Source organism: Loxodonta africana, chromosome 19, assembly GCF_030014295.1.
Source record: "Loxodonta africana isolate mLoxAfr1 chromosome 19, mLoxAfr1.hap2, whole genome shotgun sequence".
Taxonomy (NCBI): Eukaryota; Metazoa; Chordata; class Mammalia; order Proboscidea; family Elephantidae; genus Loxodonta; species Loxodonta africana.
The window spans coordinates 18,166,530-18,187,452 of record NC_087360.1 but is presented as its reverse complement, the minus strand read 5'-3'; the positions used below and the strand labels follow the sequence as shown (position 1 = coordinate 18,187,452).

Below are 20,923 nucleotides of genomic sequence, written 5' to 3'. Positions count from 1 at the left end.
TGACCTTTTGTGTCCTGGGAGTGTATGTTGGCCCCATCATTCTTAGGTCTAACACAAGTATCTCCAGTTTGAAACTTTTCCATTTATAGCAGGCTAGCTGCCACTCATTAGCACAAGCCCTCAGGTGAGGTCTGGAGGCTTTAGATAACAGAAGCACCTCATTTAACTCAGGAAATTCCAAGGGTTTAGAGTTCTCAGGCAACAAGGGCAAAGACTAAATTAATTTGGGAAAGTTAAATTCTTTAGCCCAGAGTTTGGCTTTCTTTATGTTTCTTCTGCTTGGTACCTGTTGAATTTCTTGGATCTGTGGGTTTATAGTTTTCATCAAATGTGTAAAATTTTCAACAATTGTTTTGTCAGTTTTTTCCCCCCTGTTCTTCCTTTACCCTTATTGAAGCTCAATTTTTTTTTTCAGTCTTTCTTTTGATAATTTTGTGGAATAAATTTTAAAATTAAAAATAGGTATTATACTTTTATTTCTATAGGCTTTTCCTAACTTGAACCTAAAAATTACAGACCCAAATTAATCCTGTTTGTGGCTTCCCTGGTCTGTTTTTTTCTCCCAAAGTTGCTAATTAACTTTTCTTTACTGTTCAGGAAAACAAACAACAACAAAAACACACCCATTGCCATCCAGTCGGTTCTGACTTATAGCGACCCTATATAGGGTGTCCAGGGCTGTAAATCTTTACAGAAGCAGACTGCCACATCTTTGTCCCTCAGAGTGGCTGGTGGATTTGAACTGCCAACCTTTGGGTTAGTAGCTGAGTGCTTAACCACTGCATCACTGGGGCTCTTTGCTGTTCTAAGAGCCATCAGTTGCAAAACCATTATCTCATGATTTAATAAAAAAAAAGACTTGTTGTTGGGTGCCATCGAGTCGGTTCTGACTCATAGCGAGCCCATGTACAACAGAACGAAACACTGCCTGGTCCAGCGCCATTCACATAATCGTTGTTACGCTTGAGAGCGTTGTTGCAGCCACTGTGTTAATCCATCTTGTTGAGGGTCGTCTTCTTTTTCACTGACCCTCCACTTTACCAAGTGTGATAAAGTGGTAAAGTCCAAGGACTGATGCCTCCTGATAACATGTCCCAAGTAGGTGAGATGTAGCCTCTCCATCCTTGCTTCTAAAGAGCATTCTGATTGTACTTCTTCCAAGACAGATTTGTTCCTTACTTTGGCAGTCCATGGTATATTCAATATTCTCTGCCAGCACCACAATTCAAAGACGTCAATTCTTCAGTCTTCCTTATTCGTCGTCCAACTTTCACATGTGTGTGAGGCGATTGAAAACACCATGGCTTGGGTCAGGCGCACCTTAGTCTTCAAGATGACGTCTTCGCTTTTCCTACACTTTAAAGAGGTCCTTTGCAGCACATTTGCCCAATGCAATGCATCTTTTGATTTCTTGATTGCTGCTTCCATGGATATTGATTGTGGATCCAAGTAAAATGAAATCCTTGACACTTTCACTCTTTTCTCTGTTTGTTGTGATGTTGCATATTGGTCCAGTTGTGAGGATTTTTTGTTTTCTTTATGTTGAGATGCAATCCTTAGTGAGGGCCGTGGTCTTTTATCTTCATCAGTAAATGCTTCAAGTCGTCTTCATTTTCAGCAAGCTAGGTGGTGTCATCTGCATATTGTAGGTTGTTAGTGAGTCTTCCTCCAGCCCTGATGCCCCGTTCTTCTTCATGTAATCCAGCTTCTTGGATTATTTGCTTAGCATACAGATTGAATAAATATGGTGAAAGGATACAACCCAGATTCACACCTTTCCTGACTTCTAAACCATGCAGTATCCTTGTGTTCTGTTCAAACAACTGCCTTTTGGTCCGTGTGCAGGTTCCTCATGAGTGTAATTAAATGTTCTAGAATTCCCATTCTTCACAATATTATCCGTAATTTGTGATGATCCACACAGTCGAATGCCTTTGTATAATCAGTGAAACACGGGTGAACATCTTTCTGGTATTCTCTGCTTTGACCTAGGATCCATCTGACATCAGCAGTGATATCCTTCATTCCACGTCCTCTTCTGAAACCGGCTTGAATTTCTGGCAGTTCCCTGTCAGTATACTGCTGCAGCTGCTTCTAAATGATCTTTAGCAAAATTTTACTTGTGTGTGATATTGTTTGATAATTTCTGCATTGGGTTGGATCATCTTTCTTGGGAATCGGCATAAATATGAATCTCTTCCAGTCAGTTGGCCAGGTAAGCTGTCTTCCAAATTTCTTGGCATAGACAGATGAGCACTTCACGCGCTGTATCTGTTTGTTGAAACATCTCAGTTGGTATTCCGTGGATCCCTAGAACCTTGTTTTTTTCCAGTGCCTTCAGTGCAGCTTGGACTTCTTCCGTTAGTACCACTGGTTCCTGATCATATGCTATCTCCTGAAGTGGTTGAACATCCACCAGTTATTTTTGGTATAGTGACTCTGTGTATTCCTTCCGTCTTCTTTTGATGCTTCTTATGTTGTTTAATATTAAGTGATGCACAGACCACCTAGTAATCTGATACCAATTGATCTCAGTAAAAGGGGAAGGGCAGGGTTCAATCAATCATGTTAAAATTAACCAATGTTCCATCTTACACTCTTCTCCCGCCTCTTTATAAGCCTCATTGTAACTAGCCTACTTTAAGACATTTATTTTTTTTAGAAACAGAATGGTCTCACTATAAGCATATAAAATAACTGCTCAAAATAACCCTTATGTTTCAGTTTGAGTTTTGCTCATTTTTAACAGTTTCTGTTGCTGTCTTAAAGTTCACCAGACTTTTTTTCTGCATTATCTCATCTGCTCTTATTCTTATCCAGTGTATTTTTCATTTCAAAAGATATTATGCTCTTAATGTCTGTAAGTTCTGTTTGGATCTTTACTTTTTTTAACTTCCCATTCCTCTCCTTTCTGCGTCATGTTCATATGAAGCATATTGATAATCCATTTTAGTGTCCTTGTCTTCTAATTATTATCTGTATCATTTACAGGTTTGTTTTGATTAATTAGTTTTATCTTCTGAATATGGGTCATCTTTGCCTGCTTCTTCCCTTGCCTGATGACTGTGTTGGATGACAAGCGTTACGAATTTCGCATTACTAGGAACTGGATTTTGCTGTATTTCTTTAAAGAGTGTTAGATTTTATCCTGTCACACAATAACTTACTTTTGGATCCCAGTTTGATCATTGTGAAGCTTGTTTTTAAGATTGGTTCAGAGCAGTCTTTATCCTTGATAATTTAGTCCCACTACACCAGGTGCTCCTTGGAAACTCTAAGGGGCAGTTCTACTCTGTCCTATAGGGCCACTATAAGTCAGAATCGACTCAACGGCAACAGATTATTAAGGTGGAACCTTGGTGGTATGATGATTAAGGACTTGGCTGCTAACCCAAAAGCCGGCAATTTGAGTCCACCAGCTGCTCCTTGGAAACCCTGTGGTGCAGCTCTGCTCTGTCCTATAGGGTCGCTATGAGTTGGAACCAACTCGGTGGCACCTAACAACAACAGCTAAGGTGTGATTTTTCTGGACGCTGTACCCAAAGCCTGAGTCTGACCAGCGGAATCAAAAACTATTCCCAGACCTTTGGGAGCCCTGGGAATTGCTGGGCCTACTGCTTTTTGGTAGCTTATCCCCTGACCTTGGGGAGGCTATTTCTTCTTGTGCACTTGCAAATCCAAGATTCAAGGGAATGCCTCTGTAGCTGTTTAATGCTGTCTATGCATTCTCCTTCCTCTGTACTACTCTCTCCTTCAAATTCTAGCTGTCCGGGCTTCCTCCAACTCTGTTGTCTCCTCAACTCAGTGAGACCCCAGGGTTCTGTTTCAGTGTCCTTCCCTGCAGTGAAGCCTGGAAACTGTTTGCAGGCAGTAAGTTTGTTTAATCATAGAACTTTATTTCCTTTCTTTAAGGATCACGGAGTTGTGCTGCCTTTTGTCCAGTGTCTGAAAACTGTTATTTCATGTATTTTGTCTGGTTTTCTAGTTGTTTACAGCAGGTAGGCAATTCCTGTAGCAGTTACAACTTCATGTTCAGAAGTGGAAATCTTTCTCTTTAAATTTTGTTGAGACTTTTCAACAATCTTATCAGTTTGATTTGCCAGTGGGTTTTGTGTCAGTTCTACTTTTTAAATTTCCACCTTTATTTTTGCCTTTTTCTTTATTGTTTTTATTCTGAATCTTAAGATATATTCTATTTCTTTTTGCTGCCAGCATAATAATTTAAACTGATACATTTCTTTTATAACACTACATCCTGAAAATTGATATGCACAGTTTTTGAAATGCTAGAACATTTGCCATTCTATAGCCATTTTTTTTTTTTTTTAAGAATTCTTCAAGAATTCAAATAAACTGGTTAAACAATTTTACTTGTAGTTCTCTGAAAACAGTGTGAAAGCTTCAGTGACTTTGTCACTATTTGACAGATTTTCACCTGGGACAGCATGCTGTGGTGATGAGTGGTTTGCTGCCAGCATAACCCAATTTTCAGATATTCCTATGTTTGGATTTTCAGCTGCATATTTGAAATCATGGCACTCAAAAATGATTTTTTTCCAGAATATATATATCCGTATTCTGGTTTGTACATGAACCACATTCAGGTACATATATTGTGATGTACGTAGATATACTGTTAGTTTCTTTTTTCATAACTGCTTTTACATTGATCCGTTATGGTGAATTTCAGTTACAAAGCAGTACTGCCTAGTAACAAAATACTAATTTAAAAAGTAAATAGTAGTATACAACGATTTTAAATATCCTAACCTATTCGTGTATATCCACTTAGCTCAGTAGTTCTCAGCTAGGACAGCACCATCATCTGGAGGTCATTTTAGAAATTCATGGGAGCATTTTTGGTTGTCACCATAGTTGGAGAGTGTTACAGGTGTTTAGTGGACAGGGGCGAGCTTTGGTAGATCTCTTACGGCGTGCCAGACAGTGCTGTACACTGAATAACTTCTGTCTCCTAGGATGTTTGAAGCTCTTGTAATTACCTGAGTCTAAAATATTTTACGTATAAACACAAAGCATTTTTCTCATGGTTTAATGAATGGAACTGCTTTGTAAATCAAGGGGTGATTAATATCCTTTCATTTAGAACTATACCAAGAGCTGTTTACCATTTTGGAAAAAATGCATTATCTACAGCAGTACCTCTCATGGTATTTTAGTCACCATTTGATATACCTGGTTGAGTCTGTGTTTATAGCTGTCATATGCTGATGGTTCTTCATCTTGGTACAGGCATTTCACTATATCATGTTACCTTTTAACATATTGGTGCCTGAGCGTTCATATTAAACAGTATTTTATAATAAATTAATTTCCTTTTATCCCTAATACTGTAGTTAGGGCATTGTGATGACTTCTTTGTGAAATTATGTGAATTAGGTAAATTATTATCAATTAATATAATTTCAAAGGTAATAAAGGGACTGTTGCAAAAGGAATTTATTATAGATAGGAGGTATTGGGTCCACTTGGTTTGAGAGCCGCTGACTTGGTTGAATTCTAGCGGAGAGAACTGAGTCCCACAGTCCCTGTGGCACATGCACAGCCTTCACAGTTACTGCAGTGTTTCTGTGGGGAAGCGTCATTAATCTCACATTTCCAAAGTATACAGAAATATTATCTTATCCGTTTTTCTTGAAAATTACCACGATTTATCTTTCAGCCTCTTGGTGGATGATTGGGTAGTACCAGTGGTCCCTGGACTACACTTTGCTGTAAATCCTGTCTTGTTTTTATATATTGACCTTGTTTTTCTCCATTACTGTTTTTGCTCCGTGCTTTACTTTGTCAGATATTATAATTTTTACTCCAACACTCTTCTTTATTTTGGTTCCGTTTCAGTCTGCCTTTACTTTTAGCCTGTCATTTACAATCAGTGTGCTGTTGAATTTGAGTTTTAATTCATTCTGAAATCAATTTTATAAGGAAATCTGATCATTTGTTTTTATTACTATAATTTTTATTTGAATTACCTAATAACCATACTTGTTCAAATCTAGGAAGAACTTTTTTCAGCACTTTTAAGTGTTTTTGATGTGCTTTTGCAATCCATGATTACAAGAAATTCCTCAAGTGCTGGGGGATTACTTTGTATTGCCGATGGCATTGCCTACGTATGTATAAACTTAGCCATATGTAGTAGCGTCTTTTCACTTGTGTCACCTCAGTAAAGTTACTTGAATTGACGACATCACACATGGCTGAATTTTAACTTAAATTTAGGTAGTTAATTTGTCTTACATTTCTTCAAAAAGAGAATGCTGCAGAAATTATTGTGTATCTAGGAGATAGCATGTACCAAGACAGATAATACAATTAAAAGCAAGAGAAATTGCTAAATCTGTAGAAGATATTATAGATTTTGAGAGATAAGGGAGTTGGGTGTGACTTATTCATGACATGAATCACTCAAACACTAACACTTAAAAAATTCCTTCTGGTTTTTAAGAGGAACTGCCTTAGGCTGGACTCTCTAGAGGAGCAAAACCAGTGAAACATATGCATATAAATATATATACCAAAAACCAAAGCAAACCCATTGCTGTCAAGTTGATTCTGACTCATAGTGACCCTACTGAACAGAATAGAATTGCTCAATAGGGTTTACGAGGAGGGGCTGGTAGATTTAAACTGCCAACCTTTTGGTTAGCAGCCAAGCTGTTAACCACTGTGCCAGCAGGGCTCCATAAATGTGTATAGAGAGTTAATTCAAGTAAATGACTCTTGAAGTTGTGGAGGATGGCAGGCCCCAAATCCGTGATTCAGGTGTCAGGCTGGAGGTTTTGTTGCAGGGGCTAATGAATGCAGAATCAGAGGGCTGGTGGCAGGCTGTTGACTCATGTCCCAAGAACTGGAGGTCAGATGATGATGAGTCAGATGCGGGATCCAGAGTGAGAGAAAGCCTTGCTGGAATATACATTTATACACTGGAGTCAGTTTCTCCCAAGGAAACTGCACCTTCACTTGATTGGCTGCTCATAGCACATCTTACCATGGAGGTGATTACATTTTATCAGATCTCATCATGAGGCGATTACATTATATTGTATTATGGGAGAGCAGTCAGTCCAGTGTCTGCCAAACCACTGAGAATCATAGCCTAGCCTAATGGACACGTAACATTAACCATCACAGGACCTGTATAGCTTCTGATGATACCTAGTTTAGGAAAAACAAAACTGAGTTTAACTAAATACAAAATGCAGAAGAATTCAGGTTGTTTTCTCTTTGCCTCAGAATTATGCTGTCAGTCTCAAAGATGTTAAAGTCTCAATATTATGGGTTTCAAGAAGTGACATGCTACTCTGATATTATGCGTAACCGCGGATGGTACAAAGTTCAGAAGAATCGTTAGACTCTGAATGTGAAGAAAGTTTTGATTCAAACTTTGATTGTCATTCTGAAGAGGAATGTGGTATATAATTGTTTTGAGAAATGTATGCTATTATTTTACGATAGGTGGCATCCTAAGATGAAAGAAATGAGTTCTTTCTCCCTTTTAAATTCTCTCCTCTTTTGAAACATGCCATTTTCAAGGCAGATTATACCCTTTCCTTACCATTTCATCGTGTTTAGACAATGACTGTACATGTCAACCTTTTAATAGTTACCCTTGTAGTGAACTTCACGCAACTCACGGAATAAAATAAATGCATTGATTGCGTGATGATAGATAGACATGATCTAAACCCCTTGCTGCAGAGTTGATTCCGACTCATAACAACCCTATAGGACAGAGTAAAACTGCCTCATAGGGTTTTGAAGGCTGTAATCTTTACAGAAGCAGACTGCCACGTCTTCCTCCTGTAGAGCAGCTGGTGGGTTTGAGCTGACAGCCTTTTAGTTAGCAGCCAAGTGCTTTAACCACTGCACCAACAGAACTCCTTCTAGACGTGATCTAAATTCCATAAATATGGTATTCATTCTAGAGTTATGTTTTCCAACCTTGTGAGAAGATAAGAATTCCCCAATGTGTTGCTGGGGGATTGGTGGTTCAGTGATAGAATTCTCGCCTTCCACGACGGAGACCTGAGTTTGATTCCCAGCTGATGCACCACACGTACAGCCACCATCCGTCAGCGTGTTGCTGTGATGCTGAACAGATGTTAGTGGAGCTTCCAGACCAAGATGGGCTAGGAAAAAAGGCCTGGTGTTCTACTTCCGAAACTCAGGCATCAAAAACCCTGTGGATCGCAGTGGTCTGATCTACAACCAATCATGGGGATGATGCAGGACCAGAAAATGTTTCATTTCATTGTATATGGGATTGCCATGAGTCAGAGGCCTACTCGATGGCACCTGACAACAACAACAACAACAACAATGTATTGTATAAGGTCTTACAGCTAGTAAGTGATGGAGCCAGGATTTGAACCCAGGCAAACTGAATTTAGAGCCTGTGCTCTTAGCGACATTATGCTGACTATTACAGGTCAAATGCTGAGCTAAGCTAGTTACACAGTACATTGTAGAGTAGTGTACAATTTACTTTGAGTATGAAGAGACATGGTAAAACATGAAATAGCTTCAAAAAAGATAGAATGCTTAATAGAATAATGCCTCATGAATGTGTGAAAAAGTAAAGCCAGGACAATAAACAGTTCTGTTCAAACAGTAAGCAATCCTGAAGGACCACAGAGTGATCAGTTGATGCGTCTCTAAATCAGCAGTTCTCAAAATGGGGCCTCTGTACCCTTGGAAGTCCTCAAGACCATTTCAGGAGATCCTCGAGGTCAAACCTATTTTCCTAACAGTATTAAGAAGCTATGCCTTTTTCTCTGTGTTGATACACTGCTAGTACAAATGCATTGGTGGATGTCTTAGTCATCTAGTGCTGCTATAACAGAAATACCACAAGTGGATGGCTTTAACAAACAAATCTATTCTCTCACAGTTTAGGAGGTTAGAAGTCCAAATTCAAGGCACCAGCTCCATGGGAAGACTTTCTCTGTTGGTTTTGGGGGAAGGTCCTTGTCATCAGTCCTCCCGTGGGTCTAGGAGTTTCTCATTGCAGGGACGCTGAGTCCAAAGGACACACTCTGCTCCTGGCTCTACTTTCTTGGTCGTAGAAGGTCCCTCTCTCTATTTTTACATCTTTCTCTTATCTCCTGTAAGATAAAAGGCCACACACCCCAGGGAAGCTCCCCTGATATTGGATCAGGGCTGCAACCTGAGTTAGGGTGTTGAATCCCACCCTAATCCTCTTTAGTATAACCTAATCTCGCCTCATTAACCACAGGCGGAGATTAGGATTTACAACACAGGGTAATTAGATCACAAAATGGAGGAAAACCACACAGTACTGGGAATCATGGCCTCACCAAGTTGATGCGTCTTTTTGGGGAACACAGTTTAGTCCATGACCGTGGGTTAAACTCCTGGCACCTAAGCGTGACTCAAGACAGTGTCACCGGAAGTAGCCATTGTATTCTTCACCGTCACATTCCACAGTTTTCAGAAAAGTGCCAGTTTCAATTAAGAATGTCCTTGATGTAGTATCGAAAGTATTCCTTTTCTTAAATCTCTATCCTAGAGCACACATCTTTTTGCTATTTTATGATGTAATGGAAAGTACGAAAGTATGCATAAGGCATTTCTGCTGCATACTGAAGTACCATGATTATTTAGGGAAAGCACTTGCAGGATGGAGTTGCATGCTCAACTAGCCACTTTTTTCATGAAACACCATTTTCTTTGAAAGAATGACTGACAGACAGACTGGTTATTCATATTTGAATATATGGCAGACATTTTGTCAAAAATGGAAGACCTAACAGTATTTGTTGCCGGTGATAAAATTTGAGCCTGACAACTTCCCAACATTTCAAGACTCCTCTTATGAGATTGGTGGTAATACTAACCAATGTGAATTTTTTATATTGAATAATGAAATGTATCAACATTTGGAAGAGCTGCCTAAGTAAGGAAACCAATATCGGATAAATCACCAATGCGTAATGGTACAAAAACACGCATGACTAAAGATCTATTCAAAGTGCAAGTAGGCCAGTGAATCTTAATGTTGTCGTTGTTGTTAGGTACCGTCAAGTCACTTCTGACTCATAGCGACTCTGCGTACAACAGAACGAAACACTGCTCGCTTCTGTGCCATCCTCACAATTGTGGCCATCTGGAACGCATTGTTGCAGCCACTGTGTCAGTCCATCTCCTTGAGGGTCTTCCTCTTTTTCGCGGACCCTCACTTTGCCAAGATTGGTGTCATGCATTGAATTATGTCCCCCTAAAAATGTGTGCATTGACTTGGTTAGGCCATGATTCCCAGTATTCTGTGGTTGTCCTCCATTTCGTGATTGTAATTTTGCATTAAAGAGGATTAGGGTAGGATTGTAACACCCTTACCAGGTTACATCCCTGATCCAATGTAAAGGAAGTCTCCCTAGGGTGTGGTCTGCACCACCTTTTAGCTCTCGAGAGAGTAAAGGAAAGGGAAGCAAGCAGGGGGAGGGGGGACCTCATACCACCAAGAAAGCACTGCCGGGAGCAGAGCGCGTCCTTTGGACCTGAAGGTCCTGCGCTGAGATGCTCCCAGACCAAAGGAAGACTGATGGTGAGGACCTTCCTCCAGAGCCAACAGAGAGAAAGCCTTCTCCTGGAGCTGGCACTCTGAATTTGGACTTGTAGCCTACTAGGTTGTGAGAGAATAAATTTCTCTCTGTTAAAGCCATCCACTTGTGGTATTTCTGTTATAGCAGCACAAGATGCCTAAGACACCATCCTTTGGCTTTGCCAGTTCCCAGTGCTCTCGCTTACCCATAACACTTCTACAGCTCTTCTGCTCTCCTTCTGATATTTCAAAACTCTTAGGTATCAGGGATCCAGAGCATATCCTGAAGATTGCTTTCTTCTCTTCCTTTCCTTCTCGGTCACATGTCTGTTACCCTTATTGCTTCTGTAGTATAGTTATTGGCCCTCAATTTAAAATTGAGGGATTGTTCTTCAGAGATGTTCTGAGTATCTTTTAAGTGTCATAGTTTGATTTCAGATTGTTGGAAGTCTGACTGTTAATGGGATTTTGTTTCTTATATGTGCGAGGCATCAGGGCTTGATGGGAAAGCCTGGATAACAGGGGTTAGGAAATCTGGAATCTGGTCCTAAATCTGCTTTTCACCAGCTAGGAACCTTTCTTTCCCTGTGGTTTCCTCATCTGTGGAAAGGGAAGAGTAATTACCCACCCACCCTTACTACTGACTCACGTCTTACTCATTCAACAAATAGGTTTTTTTTTTTTTAATGTGTTTGGCAGAAAAAATGGAAAGATGAATCAGGCATGAATCTTGCCCTCAACATAGGGTCTAGTCTAGTAGGAAAGTTAATGTCATTTTTTCCTTGCATTTTGATTATTTATGGACAGATCTTTTTTTTAAATTGTGGTGAAATCCACATAGCGTGAAATTAGCCATTTTACAGCGAATGGTTTATTGGCATTCAGTACATGCAGGGTGTTGTGCACGCACCACCTCCTTCTAGTTGCGAAACATCCCCGTCACCAAAATAAAACCCTGTGCCCGTTAAGCAGTTACCCTCCGTTTCTCTCTCCCCCAAGCCCTGGCAACCACTAAGCTGCTTTCTCCGTCTATGGATTTACCTGTTCTGGGTATTTCATATCAGTGGAATCCTACAGTATGTGACCTTTTGTATCTGGCTTCTTTCCTGTAGCTTATTTTTTCCGAGGCTCATCCACAGTGTGGCAGAAATCAGTACTTCACTCCTTTTTATGGCTGAGTAATATTCCATTGTATGTATATAGGCAGTCCCTGGGTTACAGACATCAGAAGTCACGAACCAAGTCTCTTAAAGCCTATTATATTAAAAATTAAAGGTACACAGACTGGTCATAATAACAAACCGGCACTATTTTGCGACATACATCAAAGCATTATTATTATTGTATTGTTGTGTTAAAGATGTGTTAGTGTATCTGGAAGTGTTTCTTTCATTTTTTTTTTTTATGCATAGGAAGGTACAGTATATACAACATACTAAGACACATTTGATTAATGTTAGATACGAACCGTACCTGTTGGGATTTACATACAGATTCGACTTAAAGAGAGATTTAGGAATGGAATTCATTCGTAATCCAGGCACTGCCTGTATACCACAATGTATTTATCCATTTGTTAGTTCATGGATATACCTTATTTCAATTATTAGAATATAACCTTTTTGAAAATTTGGGCATCCATTTTAAGGTCATTTTTATTTCATTTTTTCTGATAGGGAGGTAAATGAGGAAAAAATAATTTAGAAAAGTTTTCTCTTTGTAGCTACACTTTAATAATGATATCTTTAAATGAGTCCTTGGATGGTAGTGTACAGGTGGTTAGTTTACTATAAATCATATTTATTTTTCTTAGCCTGGCCTTAATCTATGCTAACAAAATTATTTTTAGTTAAGTATATATGGCCTGCTATTAGGATATGTTTGTTCTACGAGTACTTCTTTGGAATTGCCATTAATATCTGATCTTTAAATATCTAGATTTATTTCACTACCATTCCAAGGAAAACAGTTTATCCCCTTTTCACTTTATTTCTCATGTAAGTAAGTATATGTTCAACTGCAAATCACAAAAAACTCTGACAGGGCTGACTTAAACAGCAAGAATTTGTTTAATTCATGTGAAACGAGGATTTTAATCTATTTTTCTCACTGTTGTATTCCTAGTAGATGCCCAGGAAATATCTGAATCAATGAAAATATCTAAAATGTATATACATGTGAATAAATAAATCAAAAATTGTATGTTTTTTTTTATTATTTAAGCAGTGGTTGGGCAGCTCGGTTTCTTTCAAGGGCTCAGATTCTTCCCGTTTGCCCTGCTTTCTTCAGCATATCCACCTCATCTGCCTGCAGGCCTGCTGCCCTCCTATTCACAAGATGACTGCTACATTTCCTTGACATCACATCCTCTAGACCACATCCAGAGGCAGAAAAAAGGGCCTTGTCTTCCTTGTGTGCCTTTTCTTTTCTGTTTAGATGAAGGAAAACTTTCTCCCTCTATCTCGTTGGCCAGAATTGCATCATAAACTTAGACATAACCAAATCGCGACCAGGGGGCCTGGGATCTCCAGGATTGGCTCAGAGCTGTGCCATCCTTTAAGGTAGCCACTAGCCATATGGAGCTATTTCAGCTTATTAAAAGGAAAAATAAGGTTACAGATTCCGTTCCTCAGTTGCACTCACCACATCTCAAGTGCTCTATAGCCACCCGAGTTTAGTGGCTCCCTTACAGGGCAGCACAGATACAGAACATTCCCATCATTATAGAAGGTTCTTTTGAACAGTGCTGACTTTGACTGATCCTGATTTACCTTCTAGGCTTGCCTTTCCTGAAGTACATGGTCCTGGGGAGAAGAGCAGATACTTGAGCAAAATTGAGGTTCCCTTCTGAAGGGGAAATTTGAGGGAATGGCAGTGAAGAGACTGCCAGCAGTGTCTGCTTTATCTGTTTTGCTAATTTTCAGAATTATACTCAATCTTAAAACTGGGATACTCTCAGCAATATCCCACCTTCCAGGGACAACTACATGGTGAACAAGCACAGTATCTGACAGTGAGACCACCCTGGCGTGGCTCTTCGGCTTCAAGTATATCACTGTTCACCGTTCCTATGCACGAATGATGCATTTCCTTGGTGTGTGAAAGGCATTAAGTCTGTTTTACTGCCTGAGAATGGACTGAACACAATATTGTTTACTTAATGGAGTCGCTTGGGTGGCACATATGGTTAAGCACTAGCTAGTAACTGAAAGGTTGGCAGTTTGAACCCACCCAGAGTCATCTTGGAAAAAGACCTGGCGGTCTACTTCATAAAGGTCACAGCCATGAAAACCCTATGGAGCGCCATTCTACTCTGACACACATGGGGTCTCCGTGAGTCAGAATCGATGCAACAGCAGCTGGTTTATTGTTTCCTTGAGAACAATAATTGTATTTGAAAATTAATCTTTGAAGTCTTGATGCTAGATAGCAGGGCCCTATGATTTACTTGACAAAAATTGGTCTATATACATTTGTCAGGTTCTAATTGGGGAGTTGAAAAATAACCAGTGAAGTATATTATTTCTGTTCATTTATTGTGCTATCTGGAAGCTCGTAAACTGAAGGATCCACTTCATAAGTTGTTGGTACTGTGAATGTGGATGTGAGCTGAACTGTTCTAGTACTTGTCATCACCAGAATATTATTTTTTACTCTTCTGATGCTTATCATGGTAGCAGAAAAAGGATATAATCAGTGATAGTCCGCTTTACTTCCCCAGTCGTTCTTGAATTTTCTGGGGTCTTGTGGTCATTTTGTACAACGAAGGAACAGTGGCTAGAAGGATACTCATTTCCCTCTCGTCTTTCCTGCTTACTAGAGGTAGGCTCAGGCAGGTCCTGTGTGCTGGTCTCTGTCTCCTTCTCCTCTTGTGGAAAGTCATCACCAGACAGGTACGGGCATGTGCTGAAAAGCCTGACTTGCTTTTAGGTCCAAATAAATAAATATCTGATTATTGAACTCTTTCTCTCAGTTGAGCAGATCTTGATTATACAGAAAACAAAATGCTCTGCTTTGGAAACATTTGATGGTGGCTATTTTTGAAAAGGAAAAGAAATAACAGGAAGTTTCGCTTTTCATTGTTGATAACCTTTCAAAACTCTGTAATGACGCATAGACGTTGGTGCATCCAGGCTGGCTGAGTTTTAGGTTGACCCTGTTAATAGCCATTTCTGTTTGAGTCTTGTAAAAAATCTTTTTAAGTATGTATTAGTACACTTTCTTGCCTTAATAAAGTATGCCAAATGCCATTTAACAATTATTTGACCAATAAGGCTTTCGTAGTACCTTGGGCTCGTGCCCATCAGTTACTGTTTTACTGATTTATAGATGTAGATAGATGCTGAAAGAGGTAACTGACCAGAGCACATAGCCCCTGATGTAAAAAATAAAAACCAACCAAATTAAAGCTGTTACCTGGTTGCTTACTTCTTTGCTCCATATTATGTCAGCAGAACTAGATTTACCTGTATCTAACTGCTAGAGTATAATTTGACAAGCATCACCAAAATATTTCTTCAGCATTCGAAAATGATTTAGGGGGAGAGGTAGGCCATGTTTACAAATTTTAACACTCTCCTCCAAATATTGAGAATTATTCTGGCACTTCATGGTGAACCCTTTGCTTTTTTGAGCCTTAATTGCCTCTGCCCGCCTCACAGGAGGCTGTTACATGTATCATCACATTTAATCCTCTCAGAGCGGTCGATAAAGGGTAAATTAATCACTGGCACAAACCATGAGTAGCCAAGTTTTGAATAGCACAATTTATTCTGTTTGAATTCGGTTTGAAATAGCAAATTGCAAAAAAATTTTTTTTGCTATTTTGGACACAAATTTATCTCCTTACCAGCTTTTAAAATACACTCAGTAGCTCTTCTGAATTGCCAAGAAAATGTGAATTTTATCTAGAGCAGTTGTTCTCAGAGTGTGGTCACTAGACAAATAGTATCTGCACCACCTGGAATTTTTTTTAGAAATGTAGATTCTTGGTTCTGTCTCTGACCTAGTGAACCAGAAACTCTCGGGTAAAACCAAAAACCAGGCCTGTTGCTGTTGAGTTGGTTTCGACACGTAGTGACCCTATAGGAAGGACAGAGTAGAATTGCTCCATAGGGTTTCCAAGGAGCGCCTGGTGGATTTGAACTGCCGACCTTTTGGTTAGTAGCTGAACTCTTAACCACTGTGCCACCAGGGTTTCCAGAAGCTCTAGAGTGGGGTCCAGCAACTGTGTTTTAACAGATCCTGCAGGCGATTCCGATGCACTGCTCTTGAAGATCCTTGACTTTCATTGCGTAACTGGACAATTTCTGAAACTCTCCCTCCCACAGGCTTTGATGGCATCATGTCCTTCCTTCCTAACATTAGGCCTAAAATGATATCAACAGTTGTGATCAAAGATTCGGTAGAAGAATCATGATGGGAGGGGGGTAGAATGTGGAACAGAATTTTAAATTTTTATGGAATCCAGACGTTCTGGAGCCATTGAGGCAGTGAGCCCCTAAAACTATTGGCCTGAGACAGTCTTTCAACCTTAAACCAAAAATATCCCCTGAAGTCTTCTTTAAACCAAACAGTAGCTTAATGTAATTAGTAAAGAATGTCCGCCTTGATCATTGTGCTGTTTTGAAGAACTATACGTATGGGCTCAAATTGCCAACAGTAACTCGAAAGTTTAAATAGGAAGTTTAGAGGCCAATAAGGTTATGTTAATGAGGGAGGGACAGTTCTGAAAAAGAGGATGAGAATGGCTGCATAGCTTGAAGAATGTAGTCATTGTCACTAAGTTATACATGGAGAAATTGTTGAATTGATGTATTTCTGCTGTGTATATTTTCAACAACGATTTTTTAAAAAGGTATCAAAAATCAAGAAATATGACAAATGTGTAAACACTGTATTAGTTTTTCACTTTGCTACTATTGTGTACATTTTTAAGGTCACTGAAAAATTGTTTTTGGCATTTGGTCGAGTATTTCTCATTGTGACGTTTTAATAAGTACAGTTCCTTTGGGTAGATAAAAGTGTCAGTGTATTTTATTCATTTTGCACAGGAATTCTCTGCTTTTAGATGTAACATAGTCCTGGAGACTGAGCAGAATCCTACTGTCTACAGACACTTTCCTGTATTCTGCTTGCGTTCTGCCGGAGAAAAGAGCAGAGTGAGCAGATGAGATGATGATGAAGAATCTATCTGTAATAGAAAATGTCATATTGGCATGCCAATATGTGTGATAACAAACTGGGAGTTCCCTGTATTGTTTGTCTTAGGTCATTATTTGGAGATACAGCTATGTACTTTGCATACTGAAGAGCACATTTTTGTCAAGATTGGTGTGTACAGTCAATAATGAAAAGGGTGTAGGCCTACAGTTACAGTTTGCTCGGGCACCATACGGTGCCCCAGCAAACTCACCTGGGCACCACAGGCTGTTTTTAATTTTCCACGGAAACAGTGACATCTGTCAAATATCACACAAGCTACTAGCTCAAGGTAGTCCACAATGCAGTGTTAAATTCCTACATACCTTGATGATGTCATATCTTTATGAAGCTGGGATTTTGGCCATTTTTGTGGGTGGGGGGGAACAATTACCGTATGAAAATCAGCGTGTAACAGGAAATGAAGGCGACGGTGTCCGGCCTGATTCCCAGATTTGAGAAGTTGTGGAGTACTCAAAAGGTGCTAAGTTTTAAGGACAAAAATATCGCTTAAGTTTGGACTTAACAGAGCTATTAGGCATTTCTTTTGTCCTAGGCTGAGTTCTAAGGAAGCCATACCTGAGAAAGTTTAAGGCAACTTTTTTTGTAGATTGCAGTTTGGACTTTAGGTATGGTAAAAAGCTGTACAGGAAACTGAGAGGAGAAAAAGACAAAGGAATTGTACGCAGCGTGGTGGAGGAGAAGGCAGTATGTAGTGATGCTGCGTGATCTCTAGGGCCATAGGCTCTGATTTTGAGTCCTAGGTCTTTGGCTAGCTGTATGGCTGTGGCCAAGAAATTAACTTTATTGAACTGCAGTTTTTCCTCATCCATAAAATAAGACTTGATACCACCACAAAAGAATTGAATGAGATACTGTAGATAAACACTGTGCCTTTTAAAGTTTAAAAACTATATACAGATGTGTGGTAGGCTGAGTAATTCCCCCCTCACCCCTCAAATGTCCACATCCTAATCCCTGGAACCTGTGAATGTGGTAAAAAGGATTTCGCAGATATGATTAAATTAAGGATCTTGAGCTGGAGAGATTATCCTGGGTTATCTGGGTGGGCCCAATGTAGTCACAAGCATCCTTAGAAGAAGAAGGCAGGAGGATCAGAGTGAGTAGTAGGAGATGTGACCATGGAAGCAAGTGATGTGAGGAAGGGTCTGTGAGCCAAGGTAGCGGGCCGGCCTCTAGAAGCTGCAAAAGGCAAGGAAATGGATTCTCCTCAGAGCCTCCAGAAGGAACCAGCCCTGGATGTTAGCTCCATAAGATTCATTTTAGACTTCTGACTCTGGAACTGTAAGAGAATGAATACGTGTTACTTGAAGCCCAGAGTTTGTGGTAATTCGTTACAGCAACAATAGAAAACTTAATGCAGGGTTGGAAAAGGGAAAGTTCTCTAAGAAATCACTAGCTTGTTGTCAAAAGACCCAATATTCTTTTTCATAGTGTGAGACTTTTAAGAGTTGCCTACAATGTGGCATAATCTTCTATGGTGTGGACATGTTGAGATTTCCTTTGCTCTTAACCTTCTGATGACTCTAGAGACTTTGAGAAAGTAATTAGATTTGAAAGGGGCAGTGGGGAAGGATTATAAGCCTCTGGAGAGGTCTAAGTAAGAGTGTCTCAGAAGGGCTTAATTTTACAGAAGGGGTTCCTGGAACTGAGTTCCCCCAGCAGCCCTAGGAGCTATCCTTCTCCAGTCATTCATCAGATTTCTAAACCTAGCTTGGTCCAGCAGGTTGCTTTAGAAGATTCTCGAAAGCTAGTTTGTTTTAAGTTTGCACACCAGAGGGGCTTTCCATGGCCAGGTGATTCAGCCGAGGGAAGCATCTGACCAGTGTCTGCCTGTATAGATCTGTTACACTCTGTTAGGAGTGGTTGTTTTTACTGAGTTCTTGTCAAAATCCTTTTAATCCTACATTTTCAAATGAAAAATGTTTTACTGTGGAATTATGGATTCATAAACCAACAGCAATCGTAAGTGGTAAGACTTGACATGAAAACTTTGTGGGGGAGGGTATACATGAGAAGATGTTAGTACTTATAACTCAAAGGTGTTTTCTGGAATCTCAGTTAAGTAGAAGTTTCCTAGTGCCAGAAGGTAAAGATTCAGTGTGTTATTCACTAGTGAAGCTAGTTCATAGCTAACTAGAATACCCACTACAAGTTAGGTATTTTCTTGGACGTATTCTTATGCCACTTGCAAAAATCACTTCATACAGAATATATGGATCTCAATTTTCTAGAGTGATTTGAATTTTCTAAGTAAAATTCGCTATTTTTACCTGTATGTATTCTGTATATTGGTAATTTAACTGCCTCAAATCTTTTAAGCAGTTGCTCGTATAAACCGGTTGCTGTTGAGTCCGTTCTGACTCATGGCGACCCCCGTGTGTATCAGAATAGAACTGTGCTCCTTAGGGTTTTCAGTGGCTGATTGTTTTGGAAGTAGGTTGCGAAGCCTGTCTTCCGAGATGCCTTTGGATAGACTTCAACCGCCAAACTTTTGGTTAGCAGCTGAACATGATAACTGTTTGCACCACTCAGGTACTCCACTAGTATAAACAGGTCACCCTATTTTACCTGTCTCTGTGGTGGTGCAGTGGTTAAGTGCTCGGCTCCTAACTGAAAGGTCGGCAGTTCAAACACACTAGCCATTCCTCCGGAGAAAGATGTGGCATTCTGCTCCTGTAAAGATGACAGCCTTGGAAACCCTATGGGGGAGTTCTGCTCTGTCCTGTGGGGTCGCTATGAGTTGGAATCAACTCAACAGCGATGGGTTTGGTTTTGGTCTATGGTGGCTTCTTAGTCCATTAGTAGCTATTTAACAAGAGTTCAGGAAACTGTCCTACCAGTTGATACCATTTAAATGAAATTATTTTTTACCCTCAGAAGGCTGATCTTTCGATATATACAGTAAAGCTTTTTGGAGTTGATGATCCCATTCCTGGTAGCTTTGTTAGAGTTAAATCAGTGGTATGTGTGAGTAAGCTTAGCTAGTTTTACTTTTATTAATGTAAAAACATTTACACAGTAATCATGTTTATATTAGGTTCTGGGCCTTGAATGATGGTAAAAAATAAATTGAATATCAGAGAGAGGATCTCTAGCTTGCTCATTGTTTGGTATCAGTGTCTACATGTAGAGGATAAAGAGTAGTCATAGGAGTATTTTTCCTATTTGCTTATCTTCCTATTTCTTTATATTTTAGATATAATGAGATGCATTAAATGAGCGGCAGCTTAAAGCACCTCCGAGAAACCTTGCCTTTCCCTTTGCCACTTTTTGGGTTGAAGTATGACTTTTGGAAATGGAACAATCAGAAAGTAGTTAACTTTAATTCTAAATATGTAGATTAATTAGACAAATCTGTGTAAAATATGCAGATGGTTAAAGTAGTACAACAACTCTAAAATATACTTGTTAAGTTAGCTCGCTCCTGGGCAGGGGCGGGACAAACAAATAAATTAGTTAAAATAAACTCTTACCACTTTGTTAATGGTACCATTATTCTCAGTCATTCAGACTGGACAAGAAACAGTGGTGCTGGTGTTGCCACCGCCCCGCCCCATCTTAGTTATCTAGTGCTGCTAGAACAGAAATACCAAAAGTGGATGGCTTTAACAAACAAATATATTTTCCCACAGTTAAGGAGGTTAGAAGTCCAAATTCAGGGTGCTGGCTCTAGGGGAAGGCTTTCTTTCTCTGTTGACTCTGGAGAAAGGTCCTTGTCTCTTCTGAGCCTCTGCTCCCGCGCAGTCTTCATATGGCTTGGCGTCTCTCTCCCCCCACCTCTGCTTCCCAGCTTGCTTGTTTAATCTCTTTTATATCTCAAAAGAGATTGACTGAAGATATACCCTACACTAATCTTGCCTCATGAATATAACAAAGACAACACATTCCCAAATGGAATTATAACCACAGGCATAGAGATTGGAGTTTATAACACACACACACACACACACACACACACACACACATATATTAATTTTTATTGTGCTTTAAGTGAAAGTTTACAAATCAAGTCAGTCTCTCACATAAAAATTTATGTATGCCTTGCTGTATGCTCCTAGTTGCTCTCCACCTAATGAGCCAGCACCCCCCTTCTTTCCACTCTCTTATTTTTGTGTC

General features: G+C 39.7%; 1 protein-coding gene and 1 long non-coding RNA gene across 2 annotated transcripts in view; both read left to right on the top strand.

Moving 5' to 3' along the window:
* The window catches only part of SPPL3 (signal peptide peptidase like 3), a 190,175-nt gene that overhangs the window by 47,239 nt on the left and 122,013 nt on the right, over positions 1-20,923 (top strand). The gene's annotated exons all lie outside the window — the stretch shown is intronic.
* LOC135228230 (uncharacterized) overlaps positions 1-20,923 on the top strand; it is an 84,043-nt gene that overhangs the window by 47,017 nt on the left and 16,103 nt on the right. The window contains exon 1 of the long non-coding RNA XR_010318589.1: positions 1-20,923. This exon is cut by the window's left edge and continues 47,017 nt beyond it; it is cut by the window's right edge and continues 12,656 nt beyond it. This is a non-coding gene — a long non-coding RNA (uncharacterized LOC135228230).